Raw genomic sequence first — 9,236 nt, forward strand, 5'->3', positions numbered from 1 at the left:
TCATTGAGCCAGGTAGATAGGATTATTATTTTCATAGAAATTTTTAAATTATTATTAAAAAACACCTTTTTACAAGTATTTTCGACAAATGTTATTCCGGCTGTATGATTGGTGTCAAGCGACAAAGGAATCCATTCCGATTTCTAAATCTTTGCGTAAAAAATCCCGATCTAGTAACCTCTGGTCTACATGGCAGAGGGCAGCGCTTTCCCACTCGCTCTGCCATCGACAGTACTGTTCACCACACGACAGTCAAACCGAGATTTCTCATTATCAGGCGTGTAATTTAGGTAAATTAACTGCAGAACTAACATTAATGTGATACTTGTTTTGTGTACAATGGTAACCACACTGAGACCATCAGCTTGCTACATTTGAGAACCCCGTTTTAATCACAAGGCGATTGCCTGGATTCAAAACCCAGAATTCTCAGGGGTGCCAGTTCCTTGCTCTGACCCGAGCCACATCGGCAACATGGGGTGGGAATGATTCTTTAGGTTTTTTTTGTTGTTGTTGCAAGTAGCCATGGAGGCCCATACCGAGTAACCATGGGGACACGTGAAGGTTATTAAAGGAGGCAGCAGCACAGCAGGTGGCTTCTCCTGCCCTGACTGTCCCCACGCCTGTTTAATAGACAATCACATCCACAATTTATTAAGACACTGTGGCTAAATGCTTGCTGCAGAATTTAATTACAAACACTTACTGTTTTAATTTCTATTGAATATTCATGTTAAAAAAACAAACTTGTATGATAATTCAAGGGGATACTTTTTATAATCCATCTGCTGATGGGGATCATAGATTGACATTTTCTCGTGTCCGTTCTTTAGACATGGCCATGCCTTGCACGAATCTTCAGCAATGCGTGGCCTGTTCAAACAATGAGTTGCATAGCAACCTTGATGCTATGGGTGTGAGTCATCCACAAAGGTTAAGGGTAAATTACATCACGAATTAAGAATTTTCATCAGTGTGGGGTTTACCAAAATAAATTAGGCATTACAGTTCCATCTTACCGAGTGAATTAGCTAGATTAACTTTTTATCCAATCATAGCTATACGAAGGCTAGATGGTTCCTTTTAATGGGAGATGTAGACTTATACAAGTACACGGAAACAGCAGCTCACACAGGCTTGTGCCGATACTCAGAAATGAACGGATATACATGAACACCCAGCGACTTACAAAGAGACCCACAGATTAACAGACCCATAAGCCCACAAAAATCCGAAGACGTAAATTAACCTACCAAAGAGTCCCTTTGACAAATATATTTCACCTGCCAACAGCTAAGAGAGCCCATTGCGACCAGGATTCCAAAAGGCAGAATTGAGATTCAATTAATGGTGCCCCGTTAAACCCGCGAGGATTGTTACGCTTTGACATGCGTCTCAAGCCACTTTGTTACATCCTCGGGTGTTTTATAGAAAACACTAGCATAAGTACCCGGCGGTGCCCGGGTGAAAAATATATTTCTTAATAACCTTACATATATACACACCCTCACCACTCACCCTCACCATTCACCCTCACCAATCACCACTCACCACTCACCCTCACCAATCACCGCTCACCAATCACCGCTCACCACTCACCCTCAACACTCACCACTCACCCTCACCATTCACCCTCACCACTCTCCCTCACCAATCATCCTCACCAATCACACCCTCACCAATCACCACTCACCAATCACCACTCACCCTCACCACTCTCCCTCACGACTCATCCTCACCAATCACACCCTCACCAATCACCACTCACCACTCACCCTCAACACTCACCCTCACCACTCACCACTCACCCTCACCATTCACCTTGACCACTCTCCCTCACCACTCTCCCTCACCACTCATCCTCACCAATCACACCCTCACCAATCACCACTCACCACTCACCCTCAACACTCACCCTCACCACTCACCACTCACCCTCACCATTCACCCTCACCACTCTCCCTCACCACTCATCCTCACCAATGACACGCTCACCAATCACCACTCACCACTCACCCTCAACACTCACCCTCACCACTCACCCTCACCATTCACCCTCACCACTCTCCCTCACGACTCATCCTCACCACTCACCCTCACCACTCAACCTCCCCTCACCACTCACTAATCACCACTCACAAACGCCACTCACCATTATATTTTTGCCCCAGTCAACGCCGGATATTTCCCATTAGTAGCAGTTTATATCAACTCTATAAGCAACTTATATTAAACAGGAAGCGCGATCCTAAAGTAATTTACAACCTTCGATTAGTCCTTTGTGCGGTTCAAAGAATCGATTCCTGGCATGTTGGGGGTTTACATTTTGAATGATAGAGTTTCATTTTCATTGTCATTTTATTTTTTCAGGAGTTTTTAATTACATTTTTGCCCCGGTCAACGCCGGATATTTCCCGTTCGTAGCAGTTTATATCGACTTTAAGCAACTTATAGTAAACGAGAATCGTCCGAATCTAAAGGAATCTACAATCTTCGATTCCTTTGCGCGATTCAGAGAATCGATTCTTGGCGCGTCGGGTTTAAAAGTAATTACACAGTTGTTTTTTCATTGGTATGTAATGTTTGAAAGTTTTCATAAGATTTCAAATGTAGTTTCCCCCCGGGCAACGCTGGGTATATCGAGTTTATACCACAAATGCGTGCGCATATTTTTAACGGGAATTAATAATGGCGTCCACCCGGCAGCGAATGCGTCGCTACCCGTTGCCAGGGGCAACCGCCGTCCAATGAAACTGCGTATGGTCCGGCGACACACAGACACACACACAGACAGACAGACAGATTTGCGATTTTATATATATATAGATTGGCAGACGACGACACACGCAGTTACACGAAACGTGTGCCAGACGCTGCTGAAAAAAAACCCCACGGCCTCATCTAATCAACCCGGTAAATAACATGGAAGCCACTCACAATTGTCATCTCTCACAAGGTCACGTCAAAGCGGTAATTGACCAACCATGCAAAAGCTTCCCAACCAGGGCTAAATACGAGAGAGCCCCTGCAATGTGCAACAAGACAGGCGACGCCGGTAGATTGGGCACGGTGATGGTATTACGAAAGCAACGCATGCTATATTGACACGGGGGCTGAAATGTGCTCGTCCGCGCATCTCACCGACCTCCTCGTGCGAGAAACATTCCACGGCTGTGGATTTCAACCACAACTCCACGTTCGGACTACTACGTCCAATCAGGGGCTCTGTGACCCGATTGATCAGCGCGCCACGCTGCCTGCAATCCCGTTACCGCGTGGCTCTGACCAAACACGGGCAGCAGCAGCAGCACTTTTACTGCCGACGGTGCAGTGTCAAATATTGCACAGTCACGTGAACCAATTCCCGATTTCCTATCGCCGTAAAGCCTCATTATTGCTTTACCTGTGCGCACCGCCCGGCAGTTGTGAGCCTTAACGAGATGGGCGGGTGTCGGTAAAGCGGCTGTTTTAGATTCAAAGCGTCGCCGACTCACCGGCCTGGCTCGTACGGTGCAGCAACTGGAGGGTCAGGAGACCAGCGAAGGCAGCAGATGGTGTGTTTGCAAGAAATATATATATACAACACACAAAAACAAACACAAGACAAGAAAGCACAACCCGCCCGTGAGAGAACGACGACACGCGCTTAGGAAGAAGACGCGGCTGCCACCTCCTCTGCCTCCACTACCAACCTCCCAATGTCGCACGCGGTCTCCACACAAATCCGCTGCGCGCTTAGCAACCAGTCATCCGCATTGATCCAGGCTGCACTTAGCGGCAGAGGACCTCTCTCAGAGCCCGACCCCCTCGTGGCTCACTCACGGGACGTGCCTGCCCCCCCCCCCCTCATTTTTTATTCCCACGAACACAACCACCACCACCACCAACCAACCACTCCACACCACGACCATTCTTCTTCTTCCACTCTCTCTCTCTCTCTAGCTCCCCGCCCGCTCTGCTACAGTGGTCGGCGATGTTTGCGAGCACCTATTGAGAGCCACACAACAACAACGACGCCACTCAGTGACGTCACCCCAGCGCATGTGCCAGGCTAGGTGCACTTTAAGGCTATCGGCCGTGAAGAAGCGTCGAAGGCTGGCTGGAAAGCTGGTCACGAAAGAGACCCAGGTGGTTATGGGCTCACCGCCGAGCGGATGTTGCCACCTGTGTTGGCACAGATTAAGGCAGGCAGATGCACGATTGCGTTCATTGTGTGAGCGACATCACAGCCACGCCTTTGCAGGTAGGTTACTCATTTAAGGCGGAGATGACCCATGAGAGGCCAAGTACAGATTACAAATGAGTCGTGGGCTACACGACAATGTTCGTGTATTGCGCCACCGCTCCCCACTCCGTAGAGCACACACGAGCGCCTCCCTTCTTGTACAAAGACAAAGGTCCCCTGTATAGCCTCAACACTGGCAAGTGCTGTTAGCGAGCACCTATGAACGCCAGCACGGCACGCGAGCGAGTGGGTGACCAGAACCACGCACGGCCGTCTTTGTTTCCCCGGCGGCGATCATTTACACACCGCACCAGGTACTCATTTGAGGCCGAGTCGACCTAGGCGACGCCCAGGACCCGAACACCAGGACCTTCTCGTTAACACGCGCACACAAACACACACGCGGGTTGCCGTAAAGCCGACAACGCAATCCCCCCCCCCCCAACACACGCGCGACGCGGCAATGTGCGCATTTGTGGTCTTGAACATTTCACGCAATAATGTCCCGAGAAAAGCCCTCGGGTGCGCAAACAGAAAAAGAAAATCCTTCCCCACTTTACAAAACACATGCGCACACACAAACACTCACACACACACACAAACACTCACACACACAAAACACTCACACACACAAAACACTCACACACACAAACACTCACACACACATTCTCTGCTTCTCTTACCGCAGGCGCGTCCAAGCGAGGCGGCAGGCACAACGACGCTCACGATCCACGCTTGTGGTCCCCCCGACGTGCGCGCGTCTCGGATGATTTGACCGGCAGGTTGACGGCACGGAACGGGGCACGCGGAGGAGCTACGCGTGTCCCTCGACCACCACTGCACGGCACAGACAATTTTCCGCGGGTGGCCTCTCCTACGTTCAAGCCGTTCCACCGGGATAAATATCAAGCAAGAGGCGACTGACGATTTTTCAAGCGGGGACGGACTGGCGAGGGAGCGCAACGTTGACGCGCAAACCCCGAGAAACTCTGGCGCAGTTCTGTGAGAAGAAGGAGGGTGGCTCATGCAGCTACAGGGGCTGCTGCTGTTGCTGCTGATGATGCTGCTGCTGCTGATGCTGGACCCCGACGCGCAGTCGCGTCTCCGCCCCTCCTGCCCAGCCACTGCGTGGATTTGCTGCTCGCTGGCGTAATCTCTCTGGGGACTGGGTTTGGTGGGGGGGGCGAGGTGGAGGAGAGGGGTGGTGGTGGGGGGGCGTGTCCGATACCTCTCACTCACTCTACCCCCTACTTCACTATTTTTTTTTGTAACCACGTTGTTTGAGAATTGGGGTTAGATTAATATTCTCTCATCGGCCTGGCGCTCTGCTAACCTCGTTGTTGGCGATTTCGATTTTGGACGAAAAAGGGGACATTGCGACAAGACGGAAAATATTACCTCCCCTCGCAGGTGGTTGCAGGACCCCCCCCCCTTCCCACCCACGGTGTGTACGCTCCATACATCATCTGGGAGCGTCCACAGAGTTCACAGTCCGCAAAGAAACATTGGGAAATGCTTGCTCGGGATGACAGGAAGAGGAACACTTGGAGCACTGAAAACACACGTTTGAGACATCATTGACCGTGAAGTGAATTTGGGAATGATGGCCGGGTGGACGAGACTGTTGACGGAGTGGCAGCCGAAGGAGGGAACGACCAGCGGGGAGATGGAGCAGTGAGACCCGGCTTGTGTGCAGGATTGAGATGGATATTGTGGCGACGGCACGGAGAGGCCTTCAACCAGCAGTGGATAAGCTCATGAGTACATCCGATTAGCACGGTTGGCTACTGACGGCGCGAAAGAAGTTCTACATACATGTCGCAAGAGGGTTGCGTTTATTAACTCGAGTACACTTTTACACGACAAATTAAACTCAAATGAGAAAATTGTCAGATGCGTGTAGCAGCGTCCCTGTGTTTATTTGACACCAATTTCAGAACATTCGCGAACGTGAACAAATGGGCTACAGTGGTGAGACGTGAAGGCGGAAAGTTGAGAATGGCTGGACTTTAAACCCCATCCCAGATCCCGACAACGTCATAAAGTAGGTTACGTACGCGTCACACGCGGTCCCCCATTGACCCTTGTCACGACGGAGGCTTGTGGATGCCATCATCCAGCAGCGGACAGTGACGCCGGTTGAAGAGACTCCACAGAAGTGAGAGAGCTGAGCAAGGTAACCGTGGCTGCTGATGTAAATAGGGTGGATACGTGTGGCCCTTAAGATCAAAACCTTAATTTACCTTTCCGAGCGCTCTCCGTCGCGATGCAACCGGTTGAATGTATATTTATATTCCTTTTGTCAATCCACTCAAGGATGAGGGCCTTCCCCTCCCACGCTGTGTCATTCATGTGGGTCTTATGGCCCCAATTTACCACGCTGGTCAGTACAGGTTCAAGGCGAGGAGCGATAACGTGGAAGCATAGAGGTACAGAATGCGTTGAATAGACTTAGAACATACAGCCCACGCGATACTGATACCATCATCATCATCACCACGATCCATGGGTAGATAGCCCGTCGGTGTCTACTGCACATTTCGTCATTTATAAAATGTTGATAACACAAACGTGAATTAAGGTAAACAATCACATCTGCGTGTTGGGTGAACGCTGGAGACGATTTCGCCTTGCACACCAAAGCATAGGTTTGACAAATGTGCTTCGCAGCTGTCTCGCTGGTGGCGTTCATTCACAGCACTGGACTGGAGACTATCAATGTCGGCCAATTGCTGCCTTTGATGTTAAATCAAAGGCCCTGATCAAGGTCCGCATTGTGAATAATGGTGGGATTGTTTGAAAATGTTACCCAACGAGATCGGCAGCTTGGAATACAATTAGATCTGTCTTTTGTATTAGAAGAATCAAACCATCTGGCATTCGAATGTGAGCCCCCAACACACTCATTACGAACCAATTCAGCAACATTTAATTTGACTCTTTGTGAGCATTTATAGACCCCACGGTACATATCAAAATGAACAATGACTGCATTTGCGCAGGTGTGGGTTGCGGAATGTGGGACGTGGATACGGGGTGGGCGCCGAATGCATCGAGCATTCGGGGCAATCCAGTGCGGCAGCCTCCTCCCAATTACCCTCCCTCCCCCGTGTGACACAAGGGACCATCATCGCACGGCTATTACAACCAGATGGGTTGCAGGGTTAATATCGCGTTACATTAGCCTCGTCACGTCACCATTGCATTAGCCTCGTGGGCAGAGGCGGCGGCCGCATTACATGAGGATGCTCACTTTGCAATGCGTAAAACATCGTGGCCACGCTGTTAAGATGGAGGATGACTGCTCTTGAGAAATGGTTTGTTTGGAATAAGCAGAGATTGAGCGGCGAGAAGTGATACAGCTTACACAGTATTATGCAGATGACGTGTATCGTCTATGGGGAAGTGGCCCTGACAATGCCCTAAATTTGTCTCTGGTTGAAAGACTGGAGGTGCAGATTCATATACATCGTGTATTGGTGTCTTAACATTTCCCGCACCTCCGATTATCACAGTCGGCTACGTGCGGTGTGAAAGAAATTCAACATACATGCATACATACATTCCAAGGCCGTAGCCATGGAGTCAACATTGGGGGGACCAAATCTTCCAGGGGGTCTTGGGCCCCCCCCCACCAGAAAAAAAAATCTAAATTTGAAAACTAATTTCCTGCCATTTCCTGCCTAAAATATTAAAAAATTCACTAACACATGGGATGGAATTTTTATTTATTTTTTACAATAATGTCGAATAGTGCATTGTATTACATTGCTGTTATTTTCTTTTTTACCTTTTCTTGTTTCATTGTATGTAATGGCAGAGATTAGGGATTCATAAAGTACAGCCATAACCACAATCATATAAACATAAATCTATGCATTGTTATATGAAGACAATTCCAGATATTGTGGCTAAGGTTTAGCAAATTGTTGTTTTTATTTACATAGCATCGCAATGTTTTTTTATAATACTTTTATAGCAATATATTGGGAGGGACATTTTGAGTATATATTATATGCTCCTTGTGTCCCCCCCAATATATATTATAATTACGGCCTTGATACATACTCTGAGCTAATGAAAATAACGTGCCTGGAAATGCAGTGACAATTAGCAATACAATAGTGGGCTTATGGAGCCAGACAGTGATAAATATATAAATGACTTTAAATAAATGAATACGTTGACTTTGCCCTTGTGCAAACAGCCCTCCCATGGAATTTCACTAGCCTGCGAAAATATTTTGAATGTGTCATTTAATTTCGCGTTTTTGTCACATGCAGTGTTTCATCAGCCTGAGAAAGCAATGTAACACACAAGTTGTGTTTTGATCCAGCAGTTGCATGAGAATGGGTGACGATGATTAAGCTGAACTGTCCTGATGTCACAAAGGCAAAGTTCTATTCTACACAATATTATCTGCTCCTTGTACACACACACTCACGTGAGATAAGATGTACAAAGAGCGTGGGTTAAAGTTACTCTACCAGTCAATACCGACGAAACTGAAGCATTTACTGTACTCTGAGACACATTTTCCACAGCTATGCTTGTGTCATTGCGCACAACATCAGACACACCGTGTCGATCACGGGGGGGTTGTTTGACCATACTTCACCACTCTGGTCAATCTGAAACATTTACTTAAAACTATCGTTTTCTATCCTATTTACAACTACAGTATGCCAATATGGATGCAGCACTCCGCAAGAACCACTTTATCATCTATGGTGGAGAATTCAGCCGCAATACAACAGCGAATCAGCCTCTTGAGCAGAGCAGGGTCTGCCGTGAATATTCAATCAGTTCCCAGAAAGAGGCCGCGGGGGGGGGGGTTGCCGATCGTCGCTGTGTGCTCGTCACGCACACGGCCACGCAGCCGCACGCGTGCATCTCACAACACGGACACGTCCTGTACACACAGAGTGTGAGTGCAGCATCACAGCGGCGCCACGCAGCGTGTGTGGATGCATGTTGAATTTCTTTCGCAGCGCACGTAGCCCCGACTGAG

General features: G+C 48.5%; 1 protein-coding gene across 1 annotated transcript in view; it reads right to left on the minus strand.

Annotated features, from left to right (window-relative positions):
• The window catches only part of VIL1 (villin 1), a 59,574-nt gene extending 54,195 nt beyond the window's left edge, over positions 1-5,379 (minus strand). Inside the window, exon 1 of the mRNA XM_078606322.1 lies at positions 4,909-5,379. The gene's annotated coding sequence lies outside the window, so the exon portion shown is untranslated. The remainder of the gene's footprint in view (positions 1-4,908) is intronic.
• Positions 5,380-9,236: the final 3,857 nt, after the last annotated feature.

The sequence above is a fragment of the Lampetra planeri genome, chromosome 2 (assembly GCF_965212315.1).
Source record: "Lampetra planeri chromosome 2, kcLamPlan1.2.h2, whole genome shotgun sequence".
NCBI classification, from domain to species: Eukaryota; Metazoa; Chordata; class Hyperoartia; order Petromyzontiformes; family Petromyzontidae; genus Lampetra; species Lampetra planeri.